General features: G+C 40.0%; 1 long non-coding RNA gene across 1 annotated transcript; it reads left to right on the forward strand.

Annotated features, from left to right (window-relative positions):
* Positions 1 to 5727: 5727 nt before the first annotated feature.
* Positions 5728 to 21795, forward strand: LOC122672720. Its single transcript, XR_006334466.1, has 3 exons — positions 5728 to 5854; positions 15962 to 15969; positions 21784 to 21795. It is a non-coding gene; the product is annotated as an uncharacterized LOC122672720 (long non-coding RNA).
* The last annotated feature ends 2658 nt before the right edge of the window (positions 21796 to 24453 follow it).

Genomic DNA, 24453 nt, shown 5'->3' on the forward strand with positions numbered 1-24453 from the left:
ACTGAGTGCGCGAGAGTCAGGGAGTAAGCAACTGGGTAGGTAGGTTAAACACGGAAGATTTCAGGACAATGAATCAGTCAGTCTTCTCCATGAGTTAAAAGGGATCGAAGGAACAAGCTGTTTAGTCTCTATAAAAAGAAAGAGGAGACCTCACCTCTCTCTCAAAGACTCTTGACTCTTGACTCTTGACTCTTGAGAGAGAATTTGGGTGGAACTGGGAGAGGGAAGTGGGTGGGGGGCTGTAGGAGATTTAGAAATTCTTATGGATGGTAACCTCTTATTATTAAGATGTTGAAAAACGGAGATCCGCTTGGTATGTAGGACTTTTAAAGGAAGTTAATGGGCTTGATGGTTTTTTTATGTGTTACATATCATGGCATGGGCCTAATTTCCGGGTGGATTCAGATTTGCGATTGCGTAGTTTTTAGGTTGGATGGTACTGTATGGATTTTTGGAATTTGATGCACTGAGCCCCATGCTTTTAGGGCATGTTTGGTACCGTTCAGAACGTCATTCAGAACAGTTCTTTTATTCTAAAAACACAAAAAAACATGAAAATGCGTTTGGATGTCTGGTTCGTTTTTTCGTTCTTTTAAAACAAATCGAAAGTTATCATCACCAAAAGAACGTTCTTTACAGACCGTCTCCGAGACGGTCTGCAAAGAATAAGAACAAATCAAAGGGGACAACATTCGTTCAACCTATGATTTTTCGAGACAAAACCCATGAGGAGTGAAGTGTGGAAGGAAGAGGTCTCTTGCCCGTGGAAGTTTGGAGAAGAAGCAGATCTCGCTCTGCAACCCTAGAAGGTGAGATCTCTCTCTCTCTCTCTCTCTCTCTCTCTCTCTCTCTCTCTCTCTCTCTCTCTCTCTCTCTCTCTCTCTATCTATCTATCTTTCGCAATCTCTGCATCTCTCTCTCGTTGTTTCCCTCTCTCTGTCCCTCTCTTTGTCCCTCTCTATCTCTTGCAGTCTCTGCATCTCTCTCTCGCTCTTTCCCTCTCTCTGTCTCTCTCTGTCTCTCTTTCTCCCTCTCATACTCTCCCTCTCACGAATCCATATCTCCAACGGCCCAGTTGCCCGTAGCAACCTGTACGACGTGACCGCCTTACCCCCGCTCGGGCAAGGCGCTGGGCAGGGGGTAAGGCGGTCATTACGTGCACGGCCCAGTCTGCGCCGCACAGGCTGCTATGGCAGCTGGGCCGTAGACAATCTGCATTGCCCTCTCACTGTCTCTGTGTCGCTCTCTCGCTCTTTCCCTCTCTCTGTCTTTCTTTCTCGCCTTGAGACCCTTCATCAGACCCTACTTTTGGTCTTTGTCATTCTTATGAAAGATAGAGCATCAACCAAATCCGTCCCCCTTTTTTAAAATTTCTATTAATCTTTGTAAACCCCAGGGATTTTACATCTGTTACTTTGTTTGCTTTTGGTATTCATCCCCCAAAAAAATTAAAAACAGAAAAAGCCAAATCAAGAAGGGATTGTTTATTTGCGTGCCATCTCGTCGAGGACTTTTGTGTAGTTGATTTTTGCTCCATTCCTCTCTTATATTTAATTTTTTCCCCTTTTAATTGGCCATCAGAAGTTGATGTCAAAGTTTGGATCTCTGCTTTGAGTTTTTGTCTTTTGGATGTTATGATATCCAACTGCTTGCACTTTTCTTTTTGAATTTGTGTTTAGATATTCGTTGAAACAGTTAGTTGAAATTGAGAAACTTGCTTTAAGCATGAGCTAAAACTGAATATAGCTAATGGATTTTAAGTCATGTAAAAATGATGACTCAATTGTGTGAATTCTGATTAATATATCTTAAACCTAGCAATCCCATTTTTAAGCTCTACATGGCTGAGGTGAGGTTTTGACTTCCTTTGTTTTGTACATCTCATTTCATCAATTATAGTTCTGTTGTGTTAATTCTGGTCGTTCTGTTTGTTGGGTGGAAGAAACAATGTTGATTTATTTATCTTCTCTGGTTAATCCAAAAATTGCCTAAGTGCACGAGTAACTTCTATGGAGATCCTGAGATTTTTTCAGATGAATGAGAATGCTATTTCCATATGGATGAAGAAGTGGTACCGTCGTCTGGAAACTGTGAATTTGGATTAGGTAGGTTGGAGTCTGGGATTCTGGTTTTTTTAGCTCCTATTCACGGACAAGGCTTGCTTTGAGTGTAAGAGATCACATGTGGTGCAGCCAGCTTCAAAGGCCCCTGAATAAGGGCTATGGAGGATTCTCAGCTTTTATTTGCAGTATAAATTTGGGATGTTCAGGGTTGATGGCTGTTGTGAAAGTTTATATAGTTTTAAGTTTATCTCTACCATTTGAATAGAGTGTATGTTTTTGAGTTATCACAATAGACATGATCATACAGCACTCAAGCAAACTGCAGTAGGTCAAACCCATATTCTGTTTTTACCATCTCCAATGTCCTTCAAAAGCTTTCTCACGATGCTCTTGATTTTAGAACCTTGGCATCAGCTAGCATTCAGCAGGCACCATTATGCATTGCATCTATGGATGTGGTAGCATAGATTGGTCTCTTCTATTGCACTTCTTTATTTTTTTATACACAACAGTGGCTGAGGCCACCATTGGCAGCCCCAATCACCTACAACACACACACACACACACACACACACACACACACATAGAGGAGGGAGGCCACCATTGGCAGCCCCAACCACCTACAACACACCTAAACCATTGGCAGCCCCCCATCTCCCCTTAATCAATGAGTACTTGATGGGTCTTTAGCTCAAATTGGCAGAGCACTAGGAACATGAGCATGTTCCAAGGGGGTGGTGGTTCGAATCCACCAAGGCCCTTTTATTCAACTATTCATATCATAGTAAGTTATGGCACTAATCCACACAAGAACCCAATTTTAATGGTATCTTTGAAATTTTACATATTTTTATAAATACTTTGCTTATGTGAATGAGATATTTTAATTTATGTTAAGGTTGGTAATTTATTAGATATTTTAATTTATGTTAAATATGAAAATTTATGAGATATTTTAATTTATGTTTTTGGTTGGTAAGAGAGAAAAATTTACATGTTTTTTTTTGTCTTAATATAGATGAGGATGGTATTATTATAATTAATGTCAAATTTGGATGAACAAGTTTTACCAAACACCATTTTCGTTCTGAACACGTTCTTGAGACCGTTACCAAAACGGTCATTTTCGGTCATAGAACACCGTTCGAGACCAGAAACGCCAAAGTATGTTTCTAGTCAAGAACGGGCGTTCTTTGTTCAGACCATTACCAAACGCAGTCTTAGTGTTCTTTCCTTCTTAATCCTCACTTATTAGGAGAAATAAAAGAAAGACAATCATGGCAACCAAGGTTTTAAAGCTCGGAATCAGAACCAAATCGGTCAGCGAGGATTCTGATTCAAATTAGTTCAGGAATCAGTAATCGGCCTGATTTTAGATGGATTACAAAGAAATGACTTGGAATCGGATCATTTAAGAAGCAACAATTAGGAACGGTGGACAATTAGGATCGGTGTCGGTTGGTTCCAATACAAATCGACCAATTCATCGATTCGATTCCTGATTTTTAAAACTATGATCATGAATGATTTTGTGGTTGAGGTTTTCTTTTTTACTAGAGCTGCAATAGGGTCGGGTTGGGCCGGGCCTTTTAAAACCCTAGCCCAACCCTGAGTCCCTATAGTTGGGCCCAAGCCCGACCCGATCCTAACTCAGGGCCAGAAAAATACAAAACTGACCCGCCCTCAAGGTGGGGCCGGGCTGACCCTGATTGGCCCTAATCATGGGGATGGGGGGGAAGGGAGATGCATGGACTGGCCAAGTTGGGAAAGGGAGATGAATGGGTTGGTTAGGCTGGGAAAGGGAGATGCATGGGGTGGGCAAGCTGAGAAGAAGAAGAATAGAAAAAAGAAAGAAGAGGAAGAACAAGAAGAAGAACAAAAAAAAAAAAAAAAAGAACACAGGGTCGGGTTGGCCCGGGCCGGGCTTAGCCCAAGGCCTCAACCTTGACCCGACCCGACCTGACTTTTAGGGCCAGAAATTCCCAACCTTGACCCGCCCTTAGGGCCAAGGTATCTCAACCTAGGACCTGTTCGGGCTGGCCAGGGTGGGCTCGGGCCGTCAGGGCTAAACTTGCACCCCTATTTTCTACTTAGACTACTATATTGAATTAGAGATTCTCTCATTAATCATATTTAATACAAAACTAATCTCTTAGGGTCACAATCTTTGCATATGGGCTTATGGATCTATGTGGTTCGAATTGGGTATGAAAATTTGGTGAATTCCCAGCATGTGTTCACAAGTACTCTTCATATTAAGAAGATTAAGAAAGGACAAAGTTTTCCTCCATCCATAGAGGACGACAATTCACCCACCATCCTAGGGTTTACAAACCCCTCCTAGGGTTTTGGTATGTGTTATATCCAAATATAACCACCCAATTGCACCATGTCATCAGGGTGTTACAGCTTATTAATGACCAAGGATCCAACAGATCACTTCCATGAACTGCTCCAATGAGGAATCTATGAAAAACAGCACAACACGCCACGTAAGCATGAATTAATCCTATCTTGCACCAACTTACTGCTATAGGGTTTGTTTGGTTGCAAGGGAAATGGGAAAGGGAAGTGAAGGGAATTTTTTTTCCCTTTTAAGTCGTTTGGTTGCAAAGGAAGTCAAGTGAAATTAATTTTGCTAAGTCGTTTGGTTGTTTGTGAAATTGATGTAAAATCAATGTAAACTTTTTTAAAATTTGTAATCCAACCCATTTCACTAACTTTCACTTATTAAGGCTCTTTCTTAATAATTTATGGAAAAGGAACGCTAACCGGTGCTACAGCGTAGTGTGTACCTACGCTTAGGCATTGCCGTGCAAAATGGCCGGTGCACCCCTTGGAAAGGCAGAAAGGACCAGGGGTGCGCCGATCATTTCAAACTTTTGTAAAATATAACAAAATTTTAATGAATTTGAAATACTATTTGAAAACACATCATATCCACCCCATTGAGACCCATAACATTTACACACAAATGTGCATGGGCAATTAGAGAGCCTCTAAATTCTAACAATTTGGATGGTCAGGAGAGGGTATCGCACATCAATGGGGGGGATATTATTGGAGATTCATAAATAAATGGGTAGACATTTATTGTCATTAATGACCATTGAAGCAAAACCAAATTGTAAATTCGGGCCTAATGATTCAAATGCAAACATTCAATATGCCTCTTCTGCATTTCTCTAACCTTGTGTGGAAGAGAAAAATAAAACAATTTCCATTGACAAGCCGGATAAAGGAAATTCTATCTATAACCAGTTGGATTTTTCCTCAATCAACCAAATAGTACATTTTGCTTACAAAAAAAAAAACAAAAAAAATCAAAAAATGGCCACAAACAAGACCAGCCTCAATGGCATGTCTGTATCCGATTGCAATGTCAAGTTCCTAATTGAAGTTTTCCAACTACGATGTGAGCACTGTATACAAGGGCAAGGATAGGGTTACAAGAATAGAATATATATACGGAATAGAAACTAGGATTAAATACCATATCTAAAGACCAAAATTAAGCTCCACAGAAAACACCAATGAAACTCAACGAGTGAGCCAAACATTATAAATCCAAAGTGCAAGCAGTTCCATACTTAGCTAACAATGTTGTATCATATGCTAACTCAGCTGTAGGTTCCCAACCCCACACCAATGTCTTTGCCAAAGTCAGATCTGAATCCATCCTTAGCCTTAGAGTAGCAAACATTGAAGAGTTCATTGAGTATGCCAGTGAACACAATGAAGGCAGCCCCTGCTCCAAAGACTCCTTTCCTCAAGATCTCGCAAGAAGGAGGGTGGTCCCCAAAAAATGTCCTATATCTGGTATGGTAGGCATTCCTCATAGAACCCGCAAGCAAGCAAATCTCCGCGATAAAAAATGCCAACCTGCGATGGACAAATCAACATTATATTTAATGGTTGGAGCAAAAAAGGAGAATATTACTAATGTCATGGAATGGAAAATTAAGGCATTGGGCAGATACAGATCAAAGAGAGTTCAATTTGAAAATTTAGCCACCATTAATAAGTGCCAACACCCTAAATTTCATCAAGCAAATCCAAGTATGCTGCAAGGGAACCTTTTCCCAAAAATAACAGAGTACAACCCCCCCCCCCCCCAAAAAAAATAAATAAATAGCAATCAATCAATAGAATTAGTTGAATCCAATAAATAACAGCAAATCCAAGTATGCTACAAGAGGAACTTGTATTGAATTATGAATTCTACTAACTAGTAGTACTCCTGACGAAGAAAACACAATGGATAGAACATCCTCCATATATGCACTGAAATCTTACAGCAGTAAAACTGGACTTTCTTATAAAATATAAACAAAGATGTACCACCTCTACCTCTGAACAAATATGAGAATTTGAACCCTGAAAGGCCTTTCACATCCACTCTCTCTCTCCCATCTCCTGGTTCACTCTTACAGTCTAACCCAAACCAAACAAAAGAAGAAACAATTTCTTTCTCAAAATAACTCTCTTGATCAGTTCCTTCTGTCTTCACCAGTTCACCTAATCATGTGATGTGGGTCTTTGTTATAATAATAATATGGGTGTGTGTGTGTGTGAGAGAGAGAGAGAGGGTTAAGTTATTTGAATTTAAAGGGGAAGGACAATGATTCATCATATTATTGGGTTAAGTAGTGGACTATTGAAATGTGTTGGAGGTGGGGGTGGTGTGTTGTGTTAGTGGGTGATTCTGATTCATTTCACATTTCAACCCCTCCCATGAACATGTTTAGGTCCCTGAAAGCTACAGGGCCAAGGAGGTTGGGTTTCAAATTTTGAAATCCTAGCTAGGGTTAGGTAAGTTAAGGTAAGGAAAAAATGAGAAATTGGAAAATGGCTGGATTCCAACTTTTTTTACCACTACTACCCTTGATTGGCCATGTTGGTTTGGTAGGAATTGATGTTAAGTCTTAGGTATATTATTAATTCAAAGTCTGGCCAATCTGACATTACTCTTAAGAGAAGAGAATCTCTCCCCCTTCCATTGAACATGTTATGCTTCACATATTATATTTCATTATACATATTGAGGCAGAGGAAAGTAGGAAAACATGAACCCAACTTTCTCTGTGTAGCAGGGAAGCATTCATTTTTTATGAGGTGAGCTAGGCTGAAACAAACACATACTAGAAACCTACTAGAAACCATAATGGTAATGAACCCGAAAGTATGAATATGCAGAGACTAAATGTGATTAGAACTTGCAAATCCCAAATCTAATGGGGCTAAAACTAACATATATTAGAGGTCCTAATGGGGTGAGTAAGTGGTTAAAATATCAAAGCAAGATGATGGCTAGATTAGGAGACATAAACATGGACAAAAAATAGAAACTAAGAAAAAATAGAAAATAGCAAGTAAGGAGAACTTGAATAACTCTCAATCCACCACTGTGATGATGCTCAAGTTTAGGTTGAATGGAGTAGAAGGGGGAGGGAATAATAACATAATCATCATTGTTGTTAGTAGTCAATGTGTTTCCTCACAAAGACTTATTATAACAGTAAACATAGATAAAAAGAGAAAACTCTTTATAATGATGGAAATCACAAGAAGAAGAGGAACAAACAAACCTTGCTTTAATGGCTACTGACGAAGAAGATACTCAAAATGAGGTAATTCCTACTTTCCCTTCTAAAGACAAAGACTATTTAGAATTAGAAGAAGTTTTTGAAGATTTATATCAAAGTAGAATAGAATTGGCTACTACTAAGAAAAATCTCCTGAAGGAGATAAACACCCTCAAAGACCAAAACACATTTCTAACTTCTCAAGTAAATATCTTGAAAGAAGAAAAAGAGAAACTATGTCAAACCTTAGAATCCTTCACTAATGGCAAAAAGACCTTTGATATTTTATTTGGAAATGCCTCCAAAGCATCCTTTAACAAGGAAGGAGTAGGTTATGATATAAACAAAGAGGCAAGTTCAAGTAAAGTAAAAAGTAAGAAAGTGAAGAAGTTCTGCAATTATTGTAAAAAGAAAGGACATTCAATTGAGGAATGTGATGCTAGAAAGAAAACTCCTCAATTTAGTAAACCAAATCCCAAAGAGAAGACTCCACACTATCCCCAAATTATTGTATGCAACAATTGCAATAAAAAAGGATATACTATTTGGGAATGCCATCATATGAATTAACCCTTTCACCATCCTAGAAGACCTTATAATGGTCAAAATAGGAGGAATCATCCAAAGGGATCAAAACCAAGTAGAACTCCGACCAAGGTGCATAGACCATCCAATAACCAAAGTTCATATAGAATATCTCAAAACCAAAGACCTTGGAACCCTCAACCATACACAAGTTAGTATGGGAACCAAAAGGCAAATGGTCACCAAATGCTATGGAGACCAAGAGGAATGTATAATACTAACAATGATGGACCCAACACCCAATGGGGGACCAAAATTTTATTAAGCATTCTTGTCCTGTAGGTGCTTTTAAGCAACAAGGAATGGTATATTGATAGCGGTTGCTCGAAGCATATGACATCCAACCCAAAGTTGTTTTCAGAACTCAAAAGATAAAAATTTTGATGGGGTGTCCTTTGGAGACAACAGCAAAGGAAGAATCATTGAAAATGGATCAATGAAGTTTGGAGGTACAGTAATCTCTAACGTTAGCCTAGTTAAAAATTTGAAGTATAACTTGCTTAGTATAAGTTAACTTTGTAATAATGGCTATTCTGTTACCTTTAATGCCTCCAAGTGTGAGATAAAAAATTCTAATGATAACATGATTCTTGAGGGTTCTAAGAAGAATAATATTTATATTTGTACATTTAATGTGAACTCTCATGATGCCTGTCTCATATCTAAATTTGATGATGCAACCTTGTAGCATAGAAAATTGGGACATATTAATCCTAAGATTATTAAATCCCTCTCTTCTAAGAACCTTGTGAGAAACTTACCTAAGTTGAATTTTGATAAGCAACACACTTGTGGAGCTTGTCAAAGAAGTAAACTTACCAAAGCTCCTCATAAGGCCATTAATTCTGTTGCCACCTCAAGATCTCTACAATTACTTTACTTAGACTTATTTGGACCTATAGAAACCACTAGCTTGGGAGGAAATAAATATACTTTCGTTATTATAGATGACTACTCTCGTTTCACTTGGACCCTTTTCCTCAAGCATAAGAACGATGCATACGAAGAGTTTGTAGCTCTTTGCAAGAGAATACAAAATCAAAAGGGTTACATGATCACTTCCATAAAAAGTGACCATGGTGGTGAATTTGATAATATAGAAGAATTTGGTGAGTTTTGTCGAAAACAGGGTATAACACATAATTTCTCAGCCCCTAGAACACCACAATCAAATGGTGTAGTTAAAAGAAATAATAGAACTATTCAAGAAACGGCTAGGACAATGCTTAATGAGTATTCCTTGCCTAAGTATTTTTGGGCTGAAGCTGTTCACACGGCTTACTATATATTAAACCGGGTTTTGATAAGACCTATTTTGTTAAAGACCCCCTATGAATTGTTTCATAACAAATTACCTAAAGTGGATTATTTCAAAGTTTTTTGTTGTAGTTGTTTCATTCTTAGTACTAAGGATAACTTAAAAAAGTTTGAAAAAAAGGCTGAAGATGGCATATTTCTAGGCTACTCCACAAATAGTAGAGCATATAGAGTGTTTAATAAGAGAACACTAGTTGTGGAAGAGTCTATGAATGTTAGATTTGATGGATCTATGGCAAAAGAAAGGTATAAAGACCTAGAAGATGATGATGAAGATGAAGTACTTGAGATTAGGAAGAGGGTTGAAAAAGTTACCTTAGATGAACCTAATGATCAAGTACATCAACTTCCTAAAGAAGTTAGAACTGTTAAAGACCATCCCCTTGACCTTGTCATTGGAGACCTAAATAAAGGTATACAAACTAGGAGTAAAATCCAAAATGTTTGTTCCAATGTAGCTTTTATATCTACCATCGAACCCAAGAACGTTAAAGAAGCTCTTTTGGATAGTGATTGGATAATCGCTATACAAGAAGAACTTAACCAATTTGAAAGGAATCAAGTTTGGGACCTAGTGCCAAAACCCTCAAATCCAAGATTATTGGGACTAGATGGGTATTTAGGAATAAACTTGATGAAGATGGTAATATCACTAGAAACAAAACTAGGCTAGTTGCTCAAGGATATAACCAACATGAAGGTATTGATTTTGATGAATCATATGCACCTGTAGCTAGACTTGAATCAATTAGAATGTTGCTTGCGTTTGCCTATCATAAGAATTTCAGGTTGCACCAAATGGACGTCAAAAGTGCATTCTTGAATGGTTACATCAATGAAGAAGTCTATGTCACTCAACCGCCTGGTTTTGAAGACTCAAAGTTCCCTAACCATGTATACAAGCTGAAAAAGGCCCTATATGACTTAAAACAGGCCCCAAGAGCATGGTACGACAGATTGAGTAAGTTTCTAGTTGATACTGGTTTTTCAATGGGTAAGATAGATATAACTTTATTTGTTAAACATGATAAGAATGATATGATCATAGTTTAAATTTATGTTGATGATATTATCTTTAGATCTACAAATGAATCTTTTTGTCATGATTTTAGCAAATGCATGAGTAATGAATTTGAGATGAGTTTTATGGGTGAACTGAATTTTTTTTTAGGACTTTAAATTAAACAAACCCCTAATGGGATCTTCATTAGTCTAACTAAATATCTTAAAGAATTATTAAAGAAGTTTGACATCAATGGACAAAAGTCATCAAGCACTCCAATAAGTACATCTGTAACTCTGTCCAAAGATGAAGATAGAATCCCTGTTGACCCAACTATGTATAGAGGCATGGTAGGTAGCTTACTCTACCTAACGGCTAGTAGATCGGATATTATGTTTAGTGTCTGTGCTTGTGCTAGGTTCCAAGCCAAACCTATGCAATCCCATTTGAGTACTGTAAAGAGAATCTTTAAGTACTTGAAAGGAACTCCAAGCATTGGACTATGGTACCCTATGAACAATGACTTTGACCTTGTTAGCTTCTCTGATGCCGATTTTTCCTGGTGTCATGTTGATCGTAAGAGTACAAGTGGAACTTGTCACTTCTTAGGATCTTGTTTGGTGTTGTGGTTTAGTAAGAAGCAAAATTCAGTTGCTCTTTCTACCACTGAGGCTGAATACATTGCAGCCAGACGGTGTTGTGCACAAGTGCTTTGGATGAGGCAAACCCTCCAGGACTATGGAGTAAAGTTTGAGACCTCCTCAATCCAATGTGATAACACTAGTGCCATTAATCTTAGCAAGAATCCGATTTTACACTCTCAAGCTAAGCATATAGATGTTCGTCATCACTTCCTTCATGATACAGCTCAAAGAGGTGAAATTCGACTCGACTACATTGAGACCGAGAAGCAACTTGCGGACATCTTTACAAAGCCCTTAAGTGAAGAAATATTCTGCTCTCTTAGAAGAGACCTTGGCTTATGTGATCCATTTGAATAAATTGAAAAATGTTTTTAAAAATTACCTTGAGTTATAATTACTGTGTTTTCACTATTTTTTATTGAACTGGTATACCGGTTGTTCAAACGGCATACCGGATTAGCACTTCTGGCAGTTTTTAGCCGTTATTGCTTGAAACGGTATACCGGATTCTCAAATGGTATACCAGATTATTTGAATTTCTGCCCATTTTTTAGTTGTTGCAGCACTTTTCAAGTCTATATAAAGCCCTCTTTTTGTCTCTTTCTGATTCACTGTTCACCTCAGCATCTCTCCTCTATCTCATCTCATCTAAAGTCTCTAAAATTCTCTTTCTCTCCTTCATTCTCTCTTACTAAATGAGTAGAAGAGGCAAGGATGTTATGCCCGAAGGGCAACAACCTTCCAAAAGGAGTAGAACCGGAAGTTCCTCGAGACAACCTTATGCTCCTGGAGAAGATCGTCTCTTTCACTCTTCCGAATGCTGTGCAAATTGGCCTCTTTATCTCGCTCGAAAAATTGAAAAAGGTCGTGAAGTCAACATTTTCTCTTTCAATAGTATTCAGCTTGAGAGCATGTTCAAAGATATCCGTTGGGACCCTCTTCTCAACATGAATGACCCCTGCTACCCTCAACTAGTCTAGTATTTCTACACCAATCTCTATTTCAGCGGGGCAAATGAAACCTTGAAGCTTCATTCTTATGTGAAGAGTACTCACATAGAGCTTTCCATTACCACTTTTGCTAGTTATCTTGGACTTTCTTGCGATGGCCCCTGCATTTTTTGGACTCCTAAAAACACCATCTTTAGCGACATCATCGACCATAAAGAAGTATACTCTTCCATCTTAAAGGTTTATGATCAACAAGCAGCAACAGTGGTAACTGGCAAACTTCACCTCATTCCCCATGTTATTTCATATATTATTCAGGATAATTTCATTCCTCGGGGAGGTGATCGAAACAAATGTCTCACTCCTTAAGCCTACCTCACTTACTATGTTTACACCTCTACACCTCTGTGTCTTCCTTACTTCATCATGAGGTATATGGAATCTTGTGCTCATCCCCAAAAGCTCACCAATCTACCATATGGGAGACTTCTCACTCGTCTCTTTCAAACTTTTGATATTGATCTCTCGCGAGAAGAAGAATCCTCCGTGTCTTTTCAACCAATTACTCGTAATAGCTTTCATACAATTGCTATTCCCTCTCCTTCGGAGGTGTTTGTTGAAGAAGAAGAGGTATTGGATGAGAATATACCCCCTCCTCGTCAAGCTCAAGAAGGCATTCCAGCTTCCTTACAAGAATGGGTGTCAAGCATCGATGACTACATGGACGAAGCAAACATACGCATAATGGAACTTGAATTTGGTCAACAACGAATTCAAGATGAAGTAGCTTCTCTCTAAAATGATATGCAGACCGGATTTAACTCACTAAATGTGCGCCAAGATAAAATTCTTAATGTTGTTCAAACACTTGCTTTGAATCTTGGTCATCTCTCTTTTGACACACCGGGTGCCACTCCACAAGGAGTTCGTCCACCTTTTCCCGGTGCATCAAGTTCTATTCCACCTCTTCCATCTTTTGATCGTACCTCTTAGGTTGTAATGCCCCTCTTTTTGATAATGTCAAAGGGGGAGAAGTATTAGATTTGGATTAGTTGTTTGTTTATGCTTATTATCTTATTATAATAAACATGTTTTGATTATTGATGAATTGATAAATTGTTTATTGTCTTATTTTATTATTGTCTCTTATGCATTATTATTATTTGCTCCATTATCTTTTATGGATTATTTGTTATCATCAAAAAGGGGGAGATTGTTAGGGAAGTACACATGGCCACTCTCTAAGTATACAACGATGTTTTGATGATAACAAATAAGACCATCCTTGGACTAATGCTTGTGTTCTCAGTGTTTTAGAGTCAAAAGCATAGCACCAAGTGAGGGGGAGCGTATACAAATACAAGAGCATACACAAGAAGAGACATTTCAAGACTTGGAAGATAATCCTTGGAAGTTTGAAGACTATGTGCAAGCTTTGAAAATCTTTGAAGAATTTGTATTAATACCTTTTTTGTATTTTCTCTTTTTGAGTCACATTTGATGTAATGCACACACGCACGCATGCATCCATAAAGAATGTCCCTAGGAGGTAATTAGACCCCTAAGACATATGCCCATTTGTGTTTGGAAACCCCAAACCTAAGCCTAATGGAATTGGGACCTATTTACAATGAATTTGCCCAATCTGGCATACCGGTTCCAGATCCGGCAGACCGGATTAATGGGAAATCTCAGGAAAAAGGAACCAGTAGCTTGGTTAAGCAAGCTGGATCCTGAAAACCTGCATTTTACCCTGATCTGGCATACCGGATTCCCATCCAGCATACCGGATCATTACTGGTCCCTTATGATTTGACCGTTACTCCTGTGTTTTTAAATGGAAGTTAGGTGATCCGGCATACCAGATTCCCATCCAGCATACTAGATTATTTATGGACTATGGAATCTGATCCTTAATTGGATTCCTAATTAATTCTAGGCTCTTAGCCTATAAATACCTTCTTGATTAATGCTCTAAACACTAAAATTGATTATAATTAAGAACTCTCAAGATTCAATTACTCCCAAGTGAGATTACATACTCAAGTTCAAGGAAGTTCAATCTCATCTTGGTCCCTTCATTCACATTCGCATTTAAGCTTCATTGTTTGAAAGGTTGCATTTATTTTTCACTAAGGTCTGAGGTAATACTAAACCCCTTAGTGTTTATTTTCAACTTTACATTAGTTGGTTGAGTCCTCTTGCTCGAAATCAAGAGAAGGAGTCCTCTTGCTCATTATTTCAAGAGTAGCTTTTTGAGTCCTCTTGCTCATTTCTCAAGAGTAGTTGTATGAGTCCTCTTGCTCTTACTCAAGATTCTAGTAGTGAAATTCTCTCTAAGTTGAGAGGAGTGGACGTAGGCACGTGTTGGCCGAACCACTATAAATCTCGGTGTCTCCTCTCTTTTAATTGTTGCTTGTTAATTGGTTGTCTTTACTTGTTTTTTTTTCGTATATTTTTTATTTTACAACCTTCACCTATTCACCCCCCCTCTAGGTGAATTCACACCTTGGATCTGAAGCTTTCAGCTTGCGTAAGACCAATTCTCCTTAGAGAAATCTTCTAACCTTCAATTTAGAGTTATAGTGGCGCATCGTTCACTGCTAATGAGCCGCATTTCTTATCCGAGCTGTTTCTCTAATCTCCTCCAATAGATCCAGGTTTATCTTTAGTTCTTCATCGTTGACTTCTGGATTATAGAATTGCACCCTCATGGATGTTTCTCTTACCTCCACAGGAATTACAGCCTCTGTTCCATATGCCAACATGAAGGGCGTTTCACCAGTTGCCAACCTCGTTGTATTTCTGTATGCCCATAAGATGTTAGGCAACTCTTCCACCCACAATCCCTTGGCGGTTTCTAGCTTCTTCTTGATTCCATCTAGTAGAATTTTATTCATCGCCTCTGCTAGTCCATTGGATTGGGGGTGGGCAATTGAGGTCTTCCTCAGTTGAATTTTGTACTGATCACTGAACTCCTTGAATTTTTGTTTGAACTATTTCCCATTATCAGTGATGAGGGTTCTCGGTATTCCATATCTGTAAATTACCGAGTGAAGGAAAAATTTCCATACCTTTGCCGCAGAGATTATTGCCAAAGCTTCTGCCTCTATCCACTTGGTAAAATAGTCAACCGCCATGACTACAAATTGTCTACCTCCAAATGCTTTGGGAAAAGGTCCCAATATATCCATGCCCCATTGTATAAAAGGTAATAGACTTGAAATTGAGGTGAGTTCTATTGCAGGTTGGCGTGCAATAGGTGCAAACTTTGGACACTTCAGGCATTTGCGGATAAAACTCATTGCTTCTTTACGGAGATAAGGCCAAAAATATCCTTGTCTGATGACTTTGTGAGTGAGTGCCATGCCCCCCAAGTGTTGTCGACAAACGCCCTCATGTATTTCCCGCAAAACATATTCTGCCTCAGTTGGTCGGAGACATTTCATTTAAGGCATAGAAAAGGCCTTCTTATAAAGGATTCCTCCTATTATTGTATACCGAGCAGCCCTCATCCTTATTTTCCTTGCTTCCTCCCTGTCATCTGGTAATGTGCCCTTTTAGAGATAATTCACTATAGGATCCATCCAACAGGGTTCCATCTTGATTGATAATATTTCTTTTGGCTTTTCCATGCTCGGAGTGGTAAGGACATCTATGTAGATAGTTCTACCCAGGTCTTGAAAATCTGAGGTGGCTAGTCTTGAAAGGGCATCTATTGACACGTTCTGTGCTCGGGACACCAAGTGTATATCAAAGTGGCTGAATGTGGTAATCAGGTCCTGCACTCTGCCCAGGTACTATGCCATGCGAGGTTCCTTCGTCTCATATTCCCATTTGACCTGATTGACTATCAGCTGTGAGTCACTGTGCACAATAATATTTCTCACCATCAAACTTTATGCTAATTTCAGTCTGGCAATCGGGGCCTCATACTCTGCTCCATTGTTGGTTGTCTGGAACTCAAACCTTAGTGTATACTGTACTATGTACCCTTCTGGGCTTGTCAATATCAATCCTACCCCGACCCATGGGCATTAGAAGAACCATCCACAAACAATGTCCACTGCTCCATCCCTTCCTTGGGCTCCTCACTTGGGAGAATTTCTTCTTTGGGTAGTGTGCACTCCACCATGAAATCTGCTAGGACTTGAGCTTTAATGGCTGTTCGGGGCTTATACTGGATGTCAAATTCTCCCAGTTCTTTCGACCATGCTACTAACCTTCCAGAATGATCAGTTTTGGCTAGTATCTTCTTTAGTGGTTGGTTGGTAACTACTTCAATAGTGTAGGCTTGGAAGGAGGGCCTTAACTTTCAGACAGCCGTTTCCAATGCGTAAGCATATTTCTCCACAGTGCTATTGTTACATCCGCACCCCAAATATACCCCTGTACCTTGGGGCGGTTTAGACTTTTACCTTAAAGGCAATGCCTTATGACTATGGTCAACACTGACGACCTTGAACTGAAAATACCATTGAAAGAATCCCCATTAAGCCCTGGAAGTGTGGGCCAAAGCCCCACAACTTTCCTTGAACTTTGGGCCATGACAGCAGCACCGGAGTCACGAATGGACTCACTCTTACTGAATCCGCCCGTGCTATCATCAGCCTTTTTGGATTATTTTTTTGTGGGACCCACACCCCCGTGTTCCGGACACCCTAATTGAACCTTTGGACCATATGGACCCCTGCCCTCACCATTGATTGGTTGAGTGGGCCATGAAAGTGGGCCCATAAGGCTTAACTTAGGTGAATAATGGGTTTTTATACACCATAGCCTAAGCCAAACAGATCCTAGTGGACAATTGAGTCCTATGGACTTAGGGTACACCCCAAACGTGACCTAATGAACCTAATGGGTATGGCTAAAGCCTAACAAGCCTTAAGACATAAACCAAAACCTATTTAAAGACCTAGGGCCACTAAGTGGTTGGGGTACCTAAACCACACACCCTAAGGCCCATCTAACCCCTTAAAGGATACCTAAACCCCTCTCATTCACTTATCTCTCCCCCTCCCCCATAAACTGTGGAGGAGAAGAGATAAGAGAAAAGAGAAGGAGGAAGAGGAAGGAAGAAGGAGAAGTAGAAGAGGAATAGGAGGGGAAGGGAAGAAGATGGAAGCCATGCCAAAGTGGCTGGTAGCTCCACACCTCCTCCCCAGCTGGCCGGACCCAAGGGAGAAGAGAAAGAGGAGGAGAAGAGAAGGAGAGAGTGGCTGGAAGAAGGAAGCTCACCAAGGTAAGCTCCCCCAAACCTAGTTCTCCCCCATTAATCTTTTATTTTTTTGGTTTCTTGAGCTAGGGCTAACCTAGGGTTTCATTTGGGACTCAAGGTGAAGCTCGACCCTAGTTGGGAGCTTTAATGGATGCTGACCTAGGTCTCTAAGTGCTGCAATTGCAGCCATAGCCAATGAACCCATGTTTGAACCTTAAATCCCAACCCTTAGACCAATGTGTGACCCAACCCTTGTAGGATCTTGGATCCTTAAGGTGACCCTAGGACCTAGTGACCCTAGGAAGGCTTAGACTCCTCCCCCTTGTCCCTGAGAGCTAAGGGAGCTCCAAGCTTCAAGCTGGACCTGAAGCCCCCTGAAATCTCAGAAGAAACTGTCATCGAACGAGCGACCAGATCCATCTATCATGGTACCACCTGTCAGTCCGCCCAGTATAAACCCTGTGTGTTGGCCTGAGTAGACGAAGGCACAGATTCACTCTGTTTGCCTCCGCCCGAAGCCTGTTGCTCTCGCATCTGTCTCAGGAATTGAACAGATACAGGGGCGGACCCAAGAAGCACATCCGCCCGTGAATCCGCTCCCTTTTAAGTATGTCTCAGGTGTCAAACGGATGCACAAATGGATCCAAGTATGATGTTCCGCTCGCTCTGTTTTCACCTTTTGGCCTGAACGAAGTCAAGGACGAACTCACCTCTGCTGAGACTGCCCGTGAGTCCCCTCGTCCTGTCTTGGTTGAAATCTGATTTTAACCTTATGGGCCTAGCATGGGACCCTTCTATGAATGCTTCAATATTTGTTTTTGTATTCCTAGGCTACCCAACTCGATGGAGAGCGGGAAGCCCAGGTGAGATTCATGTCAACCACACGCGACGGCGTCCGTGTTAAGTGAGTGGGTTCTGGGTGACTTTGTTGGGTTTGAATATATATTTAATATGAAATATTAAGCATGCTAATATATACTTATAAGCATTGTGCGCATTGCATTGTTATCCAAATGTGATTTCTTATGAATGTGATAGCATGCTCACCATTGTATCGGGCTACGAAATCGGGTATGCCAGTACTGGAACCCCAATTTATTTAAATTATGAAAGTTGTTTTATGTCATCCTGATCTATATGTGTCATGCCGTGTTGGTACCAAGGTACTAGATGGAATGGGGCGTTGATGCACCCGAAATACCTCTCGGGACGATAAGACCTGTATATAGTATATTTGCGGCTAGGATGCTTGTTCCCTTATGCTACGACCCTTACCAACAAGGGTTTATGTGTTGGATAGTCTGAGCACCTGTGGTCTGTGGAGGTGGGAGAGGCCAGGACAGGGGTAGTGATGGCTATGGGGGTTTGCCACTGAGTGGTCATGATGGCTTCTAACAGCGTAAGTCCCCTCGTGATAATTGAGGTCTGACTGGGGCGATAGGATAAGTGACCCTCAGTGTTTCCTGAGTTATCACAATAGCATATACTTGACCGATAGAATTATGTGTTAGGTGAAAAATGAATCTAACATTAACATGCAACATTCTGATTGATATTGATTGTAAGGTGTATGTGCATTCTCCTTTGCTCCCTCACTAGCTAGTGTAGCTAACCCCGTTGCGCAACCCTTTTTTTTTAGTTGATTATGCAAGAGGTACTACTTGGATGAGCACCGTTGGATGTGAATCAAGTGGAATCGGTGGCTGTGACTTGGCTGTAGATGTACACCCAAGATTGGTGCCATTGGGGCAATTATTTATTATTTAATTTTTTGTCTTCATTCCACATTTATGTATAAACTGTATGTTTATTTATGGGGAGAGTAATGATTGGTTACTTATGATTAGAATTGTAATATGTGTTATCATTAGAGAACCGATGCTCTATAATTTCACATGATTTAATTTAATTTCGCTTCCGCTAACTCTGTATCTGGAACGGTTTATTTCCTTTGTACGTTCCTTTCTGTTATCAATATGTGATGACAGTGTGGACTGTGGCTCAGGACACTGTATCTGCGATCCTGGTAGGTGTTGGGATGATGTGTGATTGTCCCAGTCATACCCCTATATGAAAAAATATCTTACATCGGGATAGGGGCGTGACAGAGTGGTATTAGAACGTGATGCTCTACACCGACCATAGTCCAGTGTAATCTCTTGATTTACTCTGCACAACTAGGTTCTGAATTAAAAATCTCAAGAATATAAACTGTTGTATGCAGACTTAGGAAAAAGACTGATTAGAGTGAAAACCAGAATTTAGATGATAATAGGCAACATGGAACTTAGGATTTGAAACATAGGCTGTTGAGTAATATTTATATAATTGTTGGTTGAGCCCTACGTAGATATTAGTTGGGTAAGTATATGCTATAACCCACACACTATAAAGAGTTTAATCATAACTAACCCACAATAATCCACAATGATCTAAATAAGAGGAATTAAGTAGCATATATAGATATAAATATATACATATATATATATATATATATATATATATATATATATGCAACTGATTACAAGTTCAACTGATTACAAGTTCCCAACTTGTTCTAAATTTCTGCTTGGGTATAATTTTGCCCCATCCGACCCAAAATCACAAGATTTCACTTGTGCCAATTTCAAAACATCTAATTTGTTCCATCTAGAATTAAGAGTACATTCATCCACCACAATTTCGAAAGTTCTTAAAGGTTCGCAAAAGTTCACCACACCATCTGATCAGAAGAAAAGAAAGAAAGAAAAGGAGAAAAGGGAAAACTAAAGGAAAATAGCAAAATAAAGAGTTCCACAAAGATCTATCAAGGACCGGATAAGCAAGAGCTGAAATGATATAACTCCAAAGAACTGCTGGAGGAGAACTGAGCTAGGCATGTGCACCCCCTCTACCACCGCGACCCAGGAAGGCATTAAGATCCTTCACCTCCCTCTCGATGCCCTTTAGATGCTGAGACTAATCAGAGAATTGCTTCTTAACATCATCGAAGCCATCCGCCATCCTCAGGGTTAGTCATCAAATAGCCATCATGATGTTGCTACCTCCCCCACGTGCACTAGAAGTACCTGCTGCAGAAGGCCCTGAGCCCATGAACTCCAGATCATCACTGTCATCCTCATCCTCCTCCCTGGCCTCCCTGCCATCCCCGTAATGCACCTGCTCTCCTGCACTATCATAATCATAGTACAAATTCATCTTCTGCAGTGCATTAAATCCAATGGATCCCTCAGTGCATGTTCCCTTGGGTTTATGGTCTAGATCAACCCCAAGGAATAAGAAAATCCTAGTAAGCAGGCGACCATAGGGTAAGGTGTTGTTGCGAGCAAGATTCATCACCGCACGGGCCATGTGCTGCATGACCACGTGGGGCAGATAGATGGGCTAGCCAGTGTACAGAGACTGAGTCAGACTTGCAGACATTAGAGGAGGTAATGTGCTGTGAGCTTTAGAAGGAGCTAGATTGGTCCTGGCTATAAAGATCAGAACACGCTGCGAAGGAGGGAACTTGGAAAGATCTTCGTTCTCCTCGAACCTGTCATTGGAGAGGATCTTAAACAATTGTCGCCTCTCATCCAGAGGAAGACACTGGTCTGGATGACTTCCCGGAGGATAGTACACCCTCTCGCCCTCTGAAGTTACGCTGAGAAGAATCCCCAACTCTGTTGCAGTGAAACCAATGATAACTTCCTTCACATAGGAAGTCAGCTTGTACTCATCATTTTCCTCCTTGGTTAGGACTAAATTTGCATAGAACTCTCTGACCAATGTGGGATAGTAGAAGTCCGACTAGATGAGCATGTTGGTCCACTGCAGTCTCTCAAACCTAGCCCCCACCTTGTAGGCTAGAAGCTCCTCTATGGTGACATCTCTCTCTACGAGAATCTTCCTGTTGAAGAGATGCTCCCTATAAATTCCTTCGGTCTTCTCGGAGGTGAAACGGTTCACATTATAAATTGTAGGGGCGGAGCCTACAATGGATAGGTCTCTCCTTCTCTTTGGGGCCATGGTTTGATTTCCTACACACAAAAGGCACAAACCGAAGAAGTACAGTAAATATAAGCCAAATTGGAGTGATGGCATATAATTAGCAAATAAATTATAGGGATGGAATGCTTAAAAGATATGGAGATAATTAGAAGAGAAAGGATGCACATGAAGAGAAAATCAAGATATGCACATGTAATAATAAGAATATGAAACATGGATACCATTGAAGATATGTGAGAAGAAGAGAAGCAAAAGTAATTCGTTTGTGAAGTCTACATGAGATCCCTAGTGTTAAAATAGAAGGTCAACACAAATAGCTTATGTGCTCTTGAATATTATATATTTCAACCAATATTGAGCAAGCAAGACGTTGAATGAGATACCCCAGCAAGAGACAAGGATTATTTAATTGAGAAAAATGGGATAAGCATCAAGAATTTCGCAAATAATCCCATAAATAAGTAATGCATTGAGGATACATCAAGTGAATGAATTATTTGGAAAGTAAAGAAAAGATTTCAAGGATTTTATCAAAAATCATACAAGCAAGAGGATATGCTTGAAGGTAAAATAATAAGATGACTTCCTATGAGACTCTAGTGTGTATAATCACAATCTTGAAGGATTGATTCAAGCATTGAAGAATTGAGGTTTTACCCAATTTGAACCTCGAACCAATTCAAGTAAATCTTACTACACTTGGCAATCATAGCATACAATTTTCAAAATGCTTGCAAGGGCTTTAAAATTTATAAGAAATTTAATGCACACACAAGGAATCCAACCATATAGTGTCATTGATTGAATAGGGCTTGATTTACACCCAAAACCCTAACCTAAAATCGATTTTGGGCTTGGTCTTGGCATACATGGCCATGAAAGTGTAAACAAAATCAAATCCAATAACAACCTAGGCTATCCATCTCAAATCCAAGAAAGAGAAAGGTAAAGAGACACAAGCCAAAAGTTCTACAATGGGAAAAAGGGAATATATAGAGATAAGCAAATCTTACAATGGGAGAAAGAAAAGAATGGGAAAGAGAAAGATTACCTTGAGAGTGTGAGGATTGATGTGGAGGCTTGAGATCACAAAAAAACCCACTCCAAGGAGTGCTAGGAAGCCCAACCGAAAACCCTTATAGAGCCCTCTCCCCCTACGGTTTCATTTCCTCTCTTTGGAGCCAAAATGAGTTTTTAAAACTCACGGCTCTGTTTTGTTAAAATTTCATGAATGGACGAACGAACGGAATCACTTATCGTTACTCCGCCCGTTGATCCGTCCTCCATAGAACTTGAAATTTTAGATAATTAGCCTGAGCGGATCCACATTTATGAGTCTGCCCGTAGATCCGATCGATTCATCTTCTCTCGGCCTTTTGACCTTCTGAGAACGGACAAACGAACAGATTCACGTTTCGCATCCGCCCGTTAGTCCACTTTCCTTATTTTCGCAGAGGAGCCACGAACGGACCCAGAGTACTGACACCGCTCATGAATCCACTCGATCTCTTTTAGGTTTTGAACCCAGATTTTTGGAGACCTTTTTACCCCACCTATGTATGATGATTTTATGCCTATACCTAGATTGGACACCTTGGTTTTGTGACCCATTTATGGGGACCATATAAGTCTAATTAAGGCCCTAAAGATTTAAGGGATTAGGACTTATACCCGGCTTGGTCAGCCAATATGAGATGGCAGGCATCAGTGTGCGTTGTAACTCCCCTCCTATGCAAGAGAAGGAGAATTGCCTTGTGGATGCATGTAAAACCCCTGCCCAAAAATAGGGGCTAATTGGAATTTTTGTTAAAAGTCCAGAATCCGAGGTCAAGGCTACCAGTATACTGTGGTGTAATGGACCCGAGGTTGAAAATGATGAGGTAGCCCATTGGTGAGGACCTACATACCATTAAGAAGGCAAAGACAAACTCCTTGTGACTGTACAGCTCATCACAAAATGTACAGGCTAAGGAAGGTGCCATACCTTGATTCTAGGACCCTTGGACTTAAATCCTAGTTCTAGGCTAAACCAATGATGACCCTCATCAACTTGAATGTTTTAGATAAAAAAATTTTAAACCCAAACATCAATTTGCATGATTGATTTGATGATGGGAACCCAATTCCATACATACATCTTAAATCCCAACATAAATGACAAATTCTGCTAATTTACAGATTGACCTTCTCTTAGTTAAAATGATATAACTCCACCAACCGAACTTCATTTGTGTTGATTCCAATTTTTTTGGAAACTAGACTCATAGGGTTACATTTTGTTAGAAGACACCATTACCTAGATATGTTGCTAAGTTAGTTAAAAGTTTAGCTCAAGTGGCTGTCAAAATCGGATCCTGCTGTTTTGACAGGTTGACCTTTGTGTAATAAAAATAACATAACTTCATAAACCAATCTTCATTTCATTTGATTTCAGTTTTACTAGAAACTAGATTCATAGAGCTTCATTTTCTTAGAAGGAACCATGATCCAATTATGTCTCTAAATGGACTGAAATTTCATTTCAATCCAAAACATTTTGCAAATGAATTCTCTGGATGATGTCACTGGGCGATGCACACATCACCCAGAGACATCACCTAGAGTGGGAAATTGCTGTATTTTGATCTGCAAATGTTTGGGGACCACCCATGTTGGCCATAAACACCCTCCATAGGTTGAAGGGAGTCTGGGGGACCACCTCATACCCTTGGATCCATGTGGACCCCACCTATGTGGCTAAAATGAGGGAGAATCAGCCTAAAAATGCATTCTTGAAATGGGCCTAAGCATCCAAATAGGCCCTAGTCAAGGGCTGGTCTATAAATAGAGGACTCAGCCTCATTTTAGAACCTATTTCTACTACTGAAAACGTGGGAGAGAAAAGAAGAGAGAAAAGAGAAGGAGAGGAAGAAGAAAGGAAGGGAAATAAGAAGAGAGAAGGAGGGGAAGCTGTCCCTACCTCCAAAGCCCAGCTCCGGCAGCCATTCTTGGCTGTTCTCAGGTATAAAACTACACCTATACCTGCTGCTACGCTGCTGTTCTTTGTTTCCTCTTTTGAATCTATGCTTTATGGAGGCAGATCTAGCCAAGGGAAGCCT

Source organism: Telopea speciosissima, chromosome 8 (genome assembly GCF_018873765.1).
Source record: "Telopea speciosissima isolate NSW1024214 ecotype Mountain lineage chromosome 8, Tspe_v1, whole genome shotgun sequence".
Classification (NCBI taxonomy): Eukaryota; Viridiplantae; Streptophyta; class Magnoliopsida; order Proteales; family Proteaceae; genus Telopea; species Telopea speciosissima.